The 16,651-nt window shown below is 33.8% G+C and overlaps 2 non-coding genes across 2 annotated transcripts; both read left to right on the forward strand.

Moving 5' to 3' along the window:
• The first annotated feature begins 1,310 nt into the window (after positions 1-1,310).
• Positions 1,311-1,416, forward strand: LOC124899813. The gene has a single exon (XR_007057377.1). It is a non-coding gene; the product is annotated as a small nucleolar RNA R71 (small nucleolar RNA).
• Positions 1,417-16,314: 14,898 nt separating this feature from the next.
• Positions 16,315-16,421, forward strand: LOC124899821. The gene has a single exon (XR_007057385.1). It is a non-coding gene; the product is annotated as a small nucleolar RNA R71 (small nucleolar RNA).
• Positions 16,422-16,651: the final 230 nt, after the last annotated feature.

Consider the following 16,651-nt stretch of genomic DNA (forward strand, 5'->3'; position numbering starts at 1 on the left):
TTTTTCTCTTTCTCCACCAAGGAATTTGACATGATGGTTCTACAACTATGGGTTACTTCAATAGTCTAACCATCCAAAAGTCAATTCTTGGAAATCAAGTTTTTCATTGATTTAGCGTACCCCAGAATCTTTTGAAGAGCCTCTGATAGTGAATATTGATTGAGAGGTTGCAAATCTTTTTAAATAAATTTTTGAGCTTGGATTTATCATCTTTCTTCTTTGACCTTTGTGGAAATGGTTGACAAATTTTATTTGGGAAAAAGGAACACTTTGAGGTCATTCCTCATTTTCTTGTCCCTATCAATCACTTTAGGAGTTTCCTCTACATCACCATTCTCTTCAACTATTATTGGCTCCTCATCACCCTCTTCAAGATGATTTGTAGCACCATCACTTAGCGATTTAGGTCGCTTTCTCTTCGCATTGATTTGATCTCCAAGAGAATTTTCCCATTCTTAAATTACATGCTCACCAAATTTATACCACTTCTAGTAACTATGGCCATAACTTGGGCAATATTCTTTGGATTTTCCACTGTGTCACTAGGCAAACCTCCTTTTGACCTAGCATTAAGTTGGGTTGAAATTTTCCCCAGTCGTTTCTTAAAATTTTTTGATAGAAACCGAATGTGAAATGATGGTTTGGTTCAACTTTATCTCTCTTACCATTTTATCGATACCTTAAACGTGCATCAAAATTCTAGCAAGCATATCCTCAATTTTAAATTTTTTTGGGTCCATTGATCTTCATTCCTTATCCTTGATATGATCATATGGGGACATATATTTATCATAACTTATCTCCTTGTCCATCCAATCTCGATCTTTATCCCTTTCTCTATCACACCAATCACAATCTTGGTCTCGATCATTCTAACCTTGATTCCCGCCTTGTTTTTGGTAGATGGGGTTAAAACCCCTCAGATAATTTACCAAAACCTTATCTCTTCTTAGAGTGCCTTAGCTTCATCCTCATCATAAACTTGCACCTTGAAAGGCAATGACATTGATAGCTTTTGTAGGTGCTCCCATCATGTGTTTAGTGAGAAGATCCAATTGTGTCATTACCTTGGCCATATTTTCTTTCCTTTCTTTGCTTTTTGTTGACATAAGATGTGGTGGGGGACCCTATGGCCACTTTAGAGTACTAGGTGTGCCATCCCTAATTTTTCTTAGTGACTTGCTCAAGTAGTTTTGTCACAGCATCATATGACAACTTCTCAAGAGAACTTTCTGACGCATTGTCCACCACCGTCTTATTTACTTAGTATAATGCCCTGTAAAATATTTGGAGAAACATCTTCTCTGGAACTTCACGGTTTGGGCATTACATGAGTTTGTCATTGAACCATTTCCATACCTCATATAAGGGCTCACCACTAAGTTGACAAAAATTTGTAATTTCATCTCTTAGTTGTAGCATTCTAGATGGGTGAAAATATTAATCCGAATGGAAAAAAGGATCAATTGAATAGACTCTTGAGAAATATTCAAAATATCAAATGTGGCGCACACCTTAATGAAGTTTTTTAGATGGAGGTTTGCATCTTCTTGTACTTGAACCCTAAATAAGCCTTTCATTTGTAGCATGTGGAGCATTACACTCGTGACATAGAATACCCTATTTCCCTCGGCCGATGGGATTTAAATTATGCTCGCACTCCCCATTGATCCTCATCCTTGAGGTGTCTATCAAATGAACCTTCATTTCTCCCATTGTGGCTCATGGTGTCGTGATTACTATGAAAATCACCTATCAAAACAAGAACAACAAACAAGGTAAAGAAAAGAACTACGACTAACCCACTTTCATTAACAACACCATGAAAGAGAAAACTAAGCTTCACTCCTCGACAATGATGCCCATTTTGATAACGTGCAATTTACACCATTATTTTGATACAAGGATTTCATCATCATATAAACCTAACAAAATTCAGGATCGTATCAACAAGAAGTCCAAACTAGCTTTCAGCACCTTTCATGTGTTAAGAGTTAACTAGAAGTTAACCTGTAATGCACAACTAAAACAAAATACTAAAGTAAAATTGGGAGGTTTGGTGTAAATCTTTGTTAATAAAAATAACACAATAACACTAATGAGGGATTGAACAAGTGACTAGTAAATCAAATTAAGAGATACCTTGGGGTTATGCTACCTTAGGGGTCATTTATGTTTGGGTAATCAAAGGTTAGTCCAAGTTCTAGTTAAGATTTTGGTGATAAGTCATCAATTTGACAACTTATTAGAATTTTAATCTTAAATTATCATGCTTTTTCATTGATTTATTGTTACTTTCTTACTTAATGCTCATTTGTGTAAATAAAAGTGAAATAAGAAGATGAGCAGGGAAACTTGATAAAAATGAGCTAAGGAGGAGGTGAAAAAGAAGAAATGTAAACAAAAAGAACAAAAGCTAAAATTCCAGGCCCAAGAGTGAATGCTCAATAACCGCGATCACGGATTGAGGGTCGCGATCGCGATCAGTCAATAAGTCAAGTGGAGTGGGATTGCTATATAACTACCGCAATTGCGGTGTTTCAATTGTGGTCCAAAGATGGCGACCGCGGTGGAGAGAAAAAGTTTCAAGGGTACTTTTGTAATATTTGGAAAATATGGAATTGGGGATTAAATAGGGGTTTTTATTTCTTTTTTCACACCATCTTTTATTATACATATTATCCTATCCTTTGTTTAGGGTTTATCACGTAGAACTTGGATCTTGAATTAATTCTAATTTGAAGCAAGAATTAATTAGAGAAACTCTAAAGTGAAGAATTGGCAAATCCCATTGAGGATTCATTGGAATTTAAAGTGTGGTTTGCATTCTCTTTATTTTTCATGAATCAAATTTATTGATATTTTGGTATATTTTTTTTATTATCTTTATGAGTTGCTAGTTCTTCCTCTTGGGATTATGTTAGAATAGGGTGCATTTATGTGCGAGTTGTTATTTATTTGTGTATATGCTAATGTGTTGCTTTTGGATTCTACTATTGCTTAAGTAAATTGATTGAGACTTATCGGTGAAACCTCTAAATACCCAAAATAGGTTTGTGGGTAAAAGACCCAAGATCTTGAAATCGTAAACCATCCATGAAAGAGGGGTTTGGTTAAACTTTAGGAACCCTCATCATTATTAAAAGAGGGATGTGGAAACCGAGGCAATAGTAGATAATTATTTGGCTTAGTTTGCTAATTTTCACCATCTTAGACATAAGGGTGAATGTGAGGTTGGTTATCCCTTGGGTACCATCTTAGAAATAGGGATGCCTAATTGATGTATTGGGTGGCTTTAATTGACAAACTTGTTAGGTACTCGAAAGAGTCAATGAGTGAAATCTTTGAGGTTTTATTGAAGAACTAGACTCAAGGACCTTAAACTTGGTCTACCACATTATCAACGATTAGAATTTCCACCGAATATCATGTTCCCATGCATATCATGCCCCTAGGAAATCATAGTCCCAAGATCCATTTTGATTGATTATACTCTAATTATTCTTAGTCTTAAATTAGTCGTTTAGAAGCCTAAAATTAATCATATCTTTGAAAACATTTAAAACCCCAAATTCTTTGTATCTTAAGTTTGAATTTAGTAAGTACTTTCATTTCGAACTTACCCATTCTCCATTCACATTATTCCTCGTGGATTTGACCCCGACTCTTGTTGGGTTATTACACTGACAAATATCGCCTTGCACTTAAATTAACATATAAGTTGAGCATTATCATCTGGGTAGGCTAGATTTAAAGTATTAACGTTAGTCTTTCAACCAAACACTAATTTTCACTCATGGATTCTTTCAAATACCTCATGAGCATGTCAAAATCATCAATCCAATTCTTCATACTAGAATCCTTATTTCTAAGAAGATGCTTATGAACATAGCAAATCCACACAACATCCCCATTTTAAAGATAACACTATGAGAAAGCTAATTCAAAGTATAGTTCACTATTACACATCACCCATATCTCTCTTTCAAGGATGATATGGGATCCAAGGAAATTGAGGTTTTAACCCACAATGCTTAATCCAACCTAGAGTAATAGAAAAACTCAACCTCCTTAACTAGTTATTTGGACTGATAATTAACACCCTCACAAAGTTAACCACCTAATTAAACATAACCCCAAGATATGAATTTAGCTACTCATGAAATCAGAGAAAAGATAAATACCCAAGTTCGCATTCAATGCATCCATTGAAAAGAAAAGCAAGAATAATCCAAACTTCAATCTCAAATTACAACTAAAAATCTCTTGGAAATTAACTAAAATTGTACTTCTCCAACATTAGAATGTTTCTCTCTACTCAAATTTGGTAAAATTAGTTGAAAGATTCCTCAATTGTGCAAGGGTTTTTAACTTTGTGATTTGGGATTCAACTCTGTAAAATTTCCATTCTGCCTCTATAGATTTTCTGTGTCACTGCAATCTCCATCACTTAACTGCATTCGCGACTCCTGATATCATAATTTTTATTGTGATTTCCCTTCTTTTGACTTGTTGACTAGTTACGATCGTGACCCTCAGGCCTCAATCATATTACTTGAGGGTTGACTCTTGGGCCTGAATTTCATCTTTGGTTCCTTTTGCTCCTATTTTATCTTTTCCATCTTTGTGTCAACTCAATTTCATCAGGTTTCCTGCACGATCATCAGCACTGGAAATTAGTGCATTTAAATAGATAATTAGCCTCATATACACAATTATTTCACCATAGTGTGCTCAAATTTGGATATAAATGAGTGGTAAATTTTTTGCTAATAAGTTTAGCACGTAAATTCCCAAACTAAGTTCCACCGTAGGTTGGTCTTTGTTAGTAGAGAGTTTCTTTCTTTGGATGAAGTCTTTGCTAGTTGAGAGTGTCTTCCTTTTCAAGAGTGAATTCACATCAAGTAAGTGTTTTACCAATGGTAAAGTATATAACAACCCTCCTCAACATGGGTTAAATGTTGGACTCTATATTAGCTTGCATGGTTTATGTCGGTTATTAAAATCTCTCTCAAAAAAGATGATTTCAGAAACAAAAACTAACGACTCACTAATATTACTAGATTTATGCTTTACTATTTATGCTTTAGAGTATCTCAGTTTATTCATGATTATGGTGAGTTTGTATACACTTAGTATGCATGTTTTAAGATTATGATTTATATCAGTTTTTACTTATTGCATTCACCCCTATATACTGAGTACATTCCATAAGTACTAATCACATATTTGTCTATGTGGCTACCATATTTCATAATGTAGGTTCTGGTATTTGTCCTCAGTAGCATAATAGCCTTGATCACCGTTTCCTAACTTCTATCAATTGGTGAGTCCTCATGTTTTGAGAACCTAGATTATGTTTTCCTTCAGCAGTTTAGTAATGCTCATGCTCAGACTTTATATTTTCAGTTTGTGTCAGTTGGGGTCTATCTTAGTGGCTCTTCAGTATGTTTAGAGGCTTGTCAAGTCTTTTTAGTTATTTTTAGACATTCAGACTTCCTAGTTGATGTGTAGTTTATAGTTTTTTTGTTGAGATTGTTTACCCACTAGAATACATATTTTTAAGTCAAGTTTACGTTTATGTTTTGAGTATATTATTCATGGTTCAGTTCTAAGAATATATCATGAGTTAGCTTTGGGGATATTTGTAGTTCTAAGTACCGTGTGACGTCTAGTGGGTAGCCTCAGGGCGTTATAAAATATCCCTCTCTCATTATATTTTTATGTTGATTTACCCTTATTTTTGACGTTCACCAATTAAAACCATCTCAATTCCATCCAATTTAAGTATTTTTTTTTGCTTTTCGTGTCATCTTCTATTTATTTTCTTCGCTTTTTAATGATTTGTTTCTCTATCCAAACTAGTTAAAGTCTTTGCACCACCTCTTTCTAAATACTTTTCCATAGACATTAATCATTCGTTTATCAAATATAAGAAATTTCTTTTGAATTTATATATGGTAATCTTCCTTAGATGGTTGTTTCAATTATAAGTTTTAAAATATTATTTTAAGCCAAAAGATGTTGGCAAAAAGAAAATGATTTTACTTAATGTCAAAACTTCAAAAAATTCTTGTAAAGAATTTTGTTTATTGTGAGGTCAAGAAAAGACTTAGATTGTAGGAAGATAAATTGTTAATATGGATAGCGCATTTATTTGTAAATAATAACGGAAAATCACCTTAATAAAAGGAGGGTGGGGGTGGGGTTGGGGGGGGGGGGGTTAAATCAACATAAAAGTTTAATGAGGGTTATATTAATTTGGACCAAAAATATAGTGGAAGGGGTATATTTGGACCCAAAGTATATCAGAAAGGGCATATTTTTATTGAAAGCATAACAAGGGATATATTTAAACTATTTTTATTAGTGCAGAGGTGTAATTGTATCCAAAGTATAATGAAAACAGTATATTTAGACCAAAAGTATAATGAAGGATATATATAAACCATTTCTAATGATATAGGGGTACATTGTCTCTTCTACACTTATTTTCTTATATTCATATTTATAATCTACTTAATCTGAGATAGTGGTATGAATTGCGTACACTTTATCCCCCCCACTCCCCCGCCCGAGCCCATTTTGTGGAAATACACTGGGTATGTTATTATTGTTGGTGTTGTTGTATTCATGTTTATAATGATTGATGACTTCACGGTTCAAAAATTAAGGTCATGATGACATCTACACCATTTATTTCTAGGTAAGTCAATTTTTTATATGAAATAATATCAAACCAAAAATATGAAAATCATAGTAAAAGCAGAAGTAAGGCTCAATATCATGCTTAAATAATAGCAAAATATTGCAGATGTAACAAAATACAACAAAAACATAGTGTCACTAGTTGAAGAGAATCTAAAAGTGATTAAAATTGTTCCAAAGTTACAAAACTATTTTGAATAGTGAAAATCAATTATAAAGATAGAGAAAGGTAGGGAATGCTTTAAACTCATGGTAGCTTGTCAAAGCTATGAATTCTACATTGTTTTGGACAAGTAAAATTACTAGGATCTGCTAGTGCTAGAATTTGCACTGAAAGATTTAGAGGGTAGTGTAAGTATGTTAAGAATATAATTAAATAATAAAAATGTGCTCTCGCTAACAGCATAAGCTTTTAGATGCGATGATCACACACTTCAACATGGTATCAAAGTAGGCAGAGGTCCTGAGATAGAATCTCACCGCAATCCATTATTAAAACAAAAATTCCACATGCTTGACCAATGAAAAAAATAGACCCGAATGTGAATGGGCGTGTTGAGAAGATAGTTAAATATTAAAAGTGTGATCTCTCTAACAACTTAAGCTTTTAGATGAGATGATCACACACTTTAGTAAAGTACAATTAGATGTGTATTAAAAAGATATCATACACTGACCGAGCAAGAGTTAGACATCTAACTCATAAAAAGTTTGAAGTAAACCTTTAAATTTAACATAACAATTCAATAACTTGAGAAAATGAGGATTATACATTTAACTACAATCGTCTGATACTAGCATATGAATCAATAGATAAGGCAACAATTAAATAGGTTCAAATCAATACAACATAATTATATGAAATGAAACGTAATAACTAATTATTGTACTGTTATATCAAACTAATGATGTACCAGTATAAAACTGTCTCATTGTGACACTTTGTAAGATGGAACCTATGAGGCTTATATAGCCATCAATAATTGTTTTCCTACGGGCTCGCTGAAATGATTTTTCCTTGGCATATATGTTATAACCTTGTAGGAATAATTTTTCTATAGAATATATATATGAAATATGATTCAAATGCAACAAGATTACATATAATGTTAACTTGTTGAAATTATTTTCCTTCGGTATATATAAGCATAAAAGAAGATTTAAATACAACAAGAATATGTAATTCTCTTTCAAAAGTGTCTTTCAACATGACTCCTTTATGCCATAAACCTTCTCAAATAAGAAGATTGATTGCATCACTGTGCCTTTAGGCCTCTAACTCATCTACGTACGATATATCACATAAATTAGAGTGATGCAACAAACATAATATAATAAGTCATGTCATATAATTCTTATTAGCTAAGTTACAACGTAGATTTTACATATATAATCAACCTTTCAAGTCACCAATTTTTGCTAATACACCCAACAAATAACACATTTTATACAAAAAACTATTGCTCAAGCATAATATGTGAGAGTAAGTCATAACCTACCTCGAAATTAGAGGAAACATTCCATGAACCCTCAAAAGATTGCCTTTCTTTTTTGAATTATATCAAAAAGTTCTCAATCTATAAAAGTGTATTCTATAAAAGTATATGAGTATTTCAATATCTATATTGCTATATGAAACTTTGGTAAAAAAATTGAGTTAAAAAGTCAACACTAACCTCCCAAAGTTAAGACTAGAAATTGATTTATCCATGATATAGAAAGATCATGAGCCAAACATCAGTTAAAATCAAGTACAAATCAAATGTCATATTAAAAAAATATAACAATTGAGTAACTTAGGATAAAAACTCATAATTTCAATAGCTAATTATGGATTATTTAGGTAAGTTATCCCGACAAGCCTTGCAAGGTAAGTTAAAAATCCACAAAAGATATGAATTAATGAATAGAAAAAGAGATGAAGTAATACGACACATCTAGAGCAAAGTCAAACCATAGTTATAAATTTAAAATGTTTGAAAGAAAATACAACTGAATCTCAAAACTTGATATCATAAGTATAAAGAGAATATAAGATAAGATTGAATCTGATAATACATATCTATCACAAAAAATAGATAAAGACATAAATGATAGGGTGAAATAAGCCTCCAGACAGGGAGCTCACTAGTACTCCAAAACAACTACCAACAATACAAATCAATTACCATATATCACACTCGTACTGAGATTTACAATAAAAGAAAGGAAAAATAAGAGTGAGTATGACCTATTTGTACTCAGTAGGTATCTTAAGCCGATTGAACAAAGTAGAAAATCAAATAAGTAAAGAATACTATAAGCATTGATAATGCTGAAACTTACATTCAAATTTATATGTAAGGAAGATGTTTCTAATATAATTACCCTACTAGAGTCGGGTTTGAATCCATGAAGAGTGTAAACTTAGATTTCAAAGTTGATGTGTGTTGGAAGTTAACAAGACGTTAACCCATAGTGTAATATTAAACAACAAGTAAAATTAAATTAGGATATTTGTTTGAACAATGTTAAACATAACTATAATCAAATACTATTTTGAGAATGATAGGTTTACTAAATCAAGGGAGACCATGGCGTTATTCTATCCTAGGTGGGAGACATACATGACTTATCAACAATTAGTCTAACTTTAGCTACGGGTTTTAGGTAGGCTATATTTAGAGTCTTGATGTTAATATTTAAATAAAACACCAAATCTCACTCAAGCATTCTTTTGAAAACCTTATAAGTGTAACAAATCTATCAATCCACTACCTTAATTAACATCGGTATTTCTATAATGATTCTATTAAATGAGCTTTCTCAAATAACATCCATATTTCTAAGATTATGCAATTCAATAATCTAACTAGAGTTATTGTTCACAAATTCTCCTCACCTATATCCCTTTTTAAAGAATTATATAGGATCCAATACATTTGATGTCTTCACTCTCAATCTCAATTCAAACATGGAACAAAATCAAAACCCATAACAATTGACTAATTTAATTGGACTAAACATCAACGCCGACACATTATTCACCCCTTAATCAAACATAACCCCAAGAGATAAGTCTAGCTACTTATGAAATTAAAGGAAAGAAATTTACCCAAATTGGCATCAATTCATCCATCATTAGCACAGAAAGTATAATCCCAAACTTCAATTTTAATTAAATGCCAAAATGTCTCTTAGAAAAATACACCAACAATTATTTTTCACTCACAATCTTGTTCTTAAACTCATAAAATTGTAAAATTGGATGCTAAAACGTAAAGGGTTGAGCCTTTTATATTTTGGGCTGAGATGTGAAATTACAAGTTAGTCCCTAAAATCTTCCTAACAACTCGCGATCACCTTCTTCAAGAATGGTCATGACTTTGCGATTGCGTTCTTCTATCACGGTTGGGACTCTTAGGTCGTGGGGCATCTGCTTGCGATAACGTTACTTCTATCTATTGAGATCTATAGTAATTGTGACCCTTAGAGTGCGATCGCCTTATTTGTTAATCGTATCTCAGGGTCGAATTTTAGCCGTTGTATATTTTTGATCCCTTTCTTTCATTTTTAGCTTTTCCTTTACTTTGTTTTACCATATTTCTCTGTAAAATCACAAATATTAGATATTAGAGCATTTTACATATAAATAGTCTTATATTTTCATTCAACTTACCGTAGTGTGCAAGAAATAAGATAGAAACAAGTGAAAAATTTGCCACTCATCAACACTGCAACTTAAAGACTTTGTTGATCATCAAGTAACACTACTTTACATTCAATGAGACTATCTACCCACTATTCAATCAATGGCCACAATAATTTTAAAGTTGATTAGCACTAATAATTAGTTATAAGCATGAGAAGATCTAACTATACAACCCCCTCAAGTTCAATCAAATCTTTAAGAATGCAACGAAATTTCAAGAATAATCAAGCAACAACAACCAATTTTCAAAAGTGACTCTCCGTCCATTGCAAATCAAATATGCTCCTTTTCCTTGCTTTTGAAAGATGTCAACTTCACTAATCTATCATAATCTTCATGCGTTCTCATGAAAGAAATTCCCAGCGCACTAAATTTTCAACATAAAATAAGGGACTAATGTCCAAGCACTCACACCCACACTCGCAAAGAATTTCTCAATGCAAACATGTATTATTCCACAAGTTTCCCCTTTTTTCAATTGCTACTAATTGAAATACACTTAATTGGACATCTCGAAGGACTTGTTCAAGCTTGTATTGTTGGTTTGGGGAAGGGTAGGATAATCATTTAGGATAAAAGTGACTATACCCTGAACTTCACATAACACTAATTAGATAATACTTTGACCATTGACCACTCCATTCATTTCTAAATCACATATGTTCCTATCTTTTCACTTTAGTTTATCCATCTTTTGAATGCATTTTCTTATTTTTCTTTTTATTTTTGTAATTTCATTCTTTTTTTCTTTCATTGCTTCTTTTTTTCTCTGTCATTTCCCTTATGGATTTATTTTTAGTCACTACTTTACAAGACCATGACTATGATCACCTATTCCAAGTTCCACTATACCCCCAACTATGATCACCTATTCCAAGTTCCACTATACCCCCAACTTAGGATTTTAGCCTTGAGTTAGTAATTTCAAAATCAAGGAGGGTAGGGGTAAAAATTAGAAAAACTTTCAAATAGTTCGAGGCTTGTAACGTGGTGGCCAAAGAAAGTTTAATAGGATCAAAATGGGTGACTATGGATATAATTCATTCATGGGTAGGAATTTTATGCAAAGTGTCTTTCAACAATCACAAAGATGGATTAAGATCAATTCACCAACTGCGTTTAATCAAGGTTAGATTTGAAAGACCAATGGGGGAAGTTCTAGATGACACAAGTAAGTATAAGAATCAACAGACTAGTGCTCACCACATGTGGCATACAAATTATTCTAGAATGATCGATTGCATTTCCTACTTAAAAAAATAGGAGTTACTTATAACACTACTATCAACTATAGAATTTGGAGTCATAAAAAGAGGAAAAATATTGTTACAAACTCATTCAATTCCATGCCCTAGATTTTCACAAAAATTTTTTGGATGAAGGGGGATAATCATTATGCACTTCACCACACAAGATTAACTATCCCTAGAACCAAGCAAGCCACTATTTTGCATTTGGGATCTAATGAGGGTAATACTTATGGTTACTCGAACTTCATCATAGTTGCAATGTCATTCCTAATCTGTAATTCCATGGGTACTTAGATTTCCCCTGCATCTATGACTCTAATGATACAGGGTACCCCTGACTAAAATGATACAGTGTCCTTACTGAATATAAATAAAGCGTAAGAAAGTTTAAAGGGCTCTCTGAAACGGCATTAAGTACTGCCATCACTCTCTATATCCTCATTGGCATCATCAGATCTAGCTCCTTATCCTCAAACCACTTAGTTGGAATTTCATCATTAGCATCTGCTCTATGGGAGAGAAGTTTATCTTTTGGCTTTAGGACCTTCCATGAGCACTTTACCCCTTTCCACATCCGAGTAAAGAACTTGTCTCAATTCTTCTACTTTCTCTTTATTTTACCATAAGACTCACTCAGCTTTTGGTATGATTGGGTCAAGGATGTGTAGGCCTGCATTAGCCTTGAAATGGTAGACATCTGTGTTCTCTGATCCTCTAGGAGCCTTTCATAATCATTTTCTGAGACAATGGAGGAACGACCGATAAAAGACTCTTCCAGCGCTGTGGGTAATTTAGACACCAGCTCCAGCACTAGCCGCATCTTACTTGAGAGCTCCTTAAATGGCCCTGCTGAGGATGTCTTGCAATAATCAAGATCATTATCCACTAAATAACCTAAATTGATCTTCCTCTTTTTGCCTTTTGAAGTGCGCCTTCACCACGTATCTTCAATGGGTAAATAAGTGTCTTTGGGGATATCCAGTTATCCCGCGAATATTCCTCAACCTCTAATCTCTTACATAATTTAATGATTAGAGATAGAAACATGAGCTTGGGGATGTCTCTATTTTTGTAATGTCTGAACACTTAAGAACAAGATGACCAACATTCGAAGGAATGTTGTTTAAGAGGTAAGCAATAATCTAGGCTCGCATAATCGGGATTTGTGTCATATTAGTAGTCTGGGATTTATGGCTATATGTTGATAGTCAATCCAAGTCGAGTTTTAACCACGAACTCATTCATGGTGATCCTTCTTTTTATGGTGGACCATGAGACTCTTTTTCCTCGGCATAGCTGTAAGAACAACCAGCTCTCCAGGGCATAATCTTTTGTATCAAACTCCCTTAGGTTAGCATCTAATAATCCATAAAGATCATTGATCGCTTCAGCTTTGAAGTTGAACACTTTGTTGCAAATTCTCAAGAATAAGTTAGAGATATTTATGTTGTCAAGGTTAGCATAAAACTCATGCATCTAATGTTCATTGGTACTGCAAGGCTCAAGGTAAAACAACTCCATCCCATTTCCTGTAATCGCTGAGTAAAGGCCTAAAATTTCTTGAGCACTTGTTCTAAGCAGAGGCCCTACTCAAGGAGTAGCTTCCTCCTAGGAAGGTCATCATACTGAATAGTCTAACAATCAGCTGTAAGGAAGCGAATTTGGTCAAATTCTTCCATATTTAGCTTTTTCGGAAACATGTAAACAACACATAGTAATTAACCATCAAGATTATCATGTGTAAATAATGCTATGTGACTGAGTGAACCTAAGGGAATGGATCAAGGATTATATTAGGGATTAAAATAAAAATTTAAGATTTTGGATAGGTCTGATAGATAGGCCTCAAGTCTCACGATCACATTCAGCTGAGTTGCAATTGCAACACCTAAAGTCCTCTCAATCAGGCCTCAGGTCTTGCAATCAGACTTTGGCAAGTCATAATCACATTACCTAAGGTTTCATTGTCCTAAGCTTTTTCAAGATTAAAATTTCAATTTCTCCACCAATTTGTGCTCATAAAAGATCAATAACACAAAAAACATGAAATATACTTCATAAAACACTCAACCATGCCCTCTAATTCATAGAAAATTATCAAGAAGTTCATTTTGGCATCTTACCAAACACTTGGTATGCATCTCAATTTAACACTTATTTTGAACACATTTGGTTAACAACAACAATGACACCCAAAATGACATTAATTTAAATAGTAATTAAGCACCGAAATCACAAATTCAATCCATGGCTAAAAATGTTTCTATGGCTCAAATGTAAGCATTAAAAGGAGATTTAAAGGACATACCTGATGCTCGAATGAAAATAAGAATGATCATCACTTTAGAACTATTAAACAATGATAAAAATTAATAGATTTTGAGTTTTTTTGTAAAGAGGGTTGCGTGGGGGGATAATTTTAGAGATGATTCCCTTTTTATAACTGTTGGGTTCGTGATCGCGATTAGTTGAGGGTTGCGATCACGGTCATAGTTTTCAATTGTGATAGCTGAGTCTATGCTGGGCAGACTTGAGCCTCTGGATCGTGATTCCGATCTGAGTGTCACGATCACGATGCCTGATACCGGGTTCAATTCCTTTGTTTTTCAGTTAGGGCATCTTCAAACTCAATTCCATTCTACTTTCTTTCTCCTCGACTATTCAAATCACCTTATAAGCTTAAAGATTTTATGGACTAACTTAAAACAAAAATCTTAATCTATTCTAACAACAAAAATTCAAAGGATACTGGCCAAATTCATGGAAATAATGGGTTGCCTCCCATCTAGTGCTTGATTTAACGTCGTGCCACGATGTTCATTTGTGATCAATTTGGTTCTTTGACCTAAAGTGACCTAAGATCCACGTCCATAGTGTTGGTCAGTTTTGTATCCATACAATATATCACCGACACCACTTGTAACTCTATCAATCATTTCTTAGTCTTTCACACACCAAAGGAGACCTCATCATTGTATACCTAAAACCTCATCTCTCCACATTCCATATCAACTAGGGTTTTTCCAATAGATAAGAATGGACTACCAAGAATAATTGGTATTTCATGATCAATTTTACAATTGAGGATAACAATATTAGCCGGAAGGATAAAATTGTCAACCTTTACTAACACATCATATATGAGCTTATTGATTGAAGGATCAACTATTAAAAGCCTCATGATGGTGGGTCTAGGAGAACCTCCCAACTTCCTAAACATAGCATATGACATTAAGTTAATTCTTTTTCCAAGTTTACACAACACTTTGTCAAATTTATACACCCTGATAGTGCAAAGAATGATGAATGCACCTGGGTCTTCTTTTATTTTGACCATTTTGTTTGACATTATTAAGCTGTAATTATGAGTCACCTTAAAGTTTCACAATCCACAAGTCAGTTCTTTGAGATCAAGTTCTTCATGAGTTTAACATACCCCGATATCTCTTGTAAAGCTTCTCATAATGGAATGTTTATCGATAAGCTGCTAAACTTTTCAAAAAACTTCTTGAACTTTATATTGTCATCTTTTTTCTTAAGCCGTTATGGGAAGGGAGGAGGAATACTGACTGGTGGTAATGGAGAAGTTATAGGTTCCTTCACCTTTAGTTCATCACTACTGACCACTTTAGGACTTTCCTTATTGTTACCCTTCTCTTGAACTATCATCGGCTTCTCAACAACTACTTCATTGAACTTTGGAGCATCATCACTTGGCTTTCCTAACCATAATATTTTTAAATTTCTTTCTCATCACTTTACTTTTTATTGGGAATCTGATCAATCTCAACCATACCTCGACCAAGAGCTTGGCTGCTTCTTGTGAGGATAGCCATAACATGATCATTATTTTTAAGATTTACCACCATATCACTAGGCAAACCTCCTTTTTCCCTAGTATTGAGTTGAGTTAAGATTTTGCCTACTTGTTTTTCTAAATACTTGATGGAGGCCAAATGAGAGGTTATGGTTTGTCTTAGTTGAGAGAAATCACTTTTGATCTCCCTTACCATTTTGTCAGTCCCTTCTATACGTATTAGAATTTGGGTTAAGATATGTTCACTCTTGTATTTTTCTAGATCAATAGAACTCGACTCCTTCTCCTTGGGCCTTTCATAAGGGGGTATGTACCGATCATAGTTTCCCTCTCTGTCTCTCTAATAATCTCTATAATGATATCTATCTCTCCAATACATATTTCGGTCTTGATCCTTCCAACATTGATTCTCGCCTATCCTTTGATAGGTATGGTAGGAACACCCCAATTGGTTTATCCAAAAACAAATCTCCTCATCACGATTCTCCACTTCTTCACCATCATATGCCCTAGTACTCTTTGAATCAACGACATTGACCATATTAGGAGGAGCCCCCATTACATGTTTGTTAAGAAAGTCAAGTGGGGTCATCACCTTGGCTATATTCTCCTCCCTTTCCTCCTCCTTATTTTGCTCTTTTATTACAAAAAATGCCACAGGGGACCTCATGGATACCTCAGTGTCCCTTGTATGCCATCCTCTATTTTGTTTTGTCACTTGCTTTAACAAAGTATGTGCAACACCATAAGATAACTTTATAAGAGAATCCCCAGCCAGATTATTAACCACCATTTTATACTATTAATCTAATGACCTATAGAAATTTTAGAGATGTATTTTCTCTGGCACCTTATGATTTGGGCATTACATTAATTTATCATTTAACCTTTTCCAAACTTCATACAATGGTTCGCCACTAAGTTGTCGAAAAGTTATGATCTCATCCCTTAGTTTAAATATTTAAAAAAGAGGAAAGTACCTATCAAAGAATACATCTGTGAGCTTAACCCATGAAGTGATAGATCTCACAAGCAAAGACAACAACCATAAGACCACTTCTCCTATCAAAGAGAATGGGTAAACATATAACCGAATTGACTCATGATAGATTAGCACTATGTCAAATGGAGTGCACACATCAATAAAATTCTTTAAGGGTAGATTAGCATCCTCATGTTCTTGCC

This window comes from Capsicum annuum, chromosome 6 (assembly GCF_002878395.1).
Source record: "Capsicum annuum cultivar UCD-10X-F1 chromosome 6, UCD10Xv1.1, whole genome shotgun sequence".
NCBI classification, from domain to species: Eukaryota; Viridiplantae; Streptophyta; class Magnoliopsida; order Solanales; family Solanaceae; genus Capsicum; species Capsicum annuum.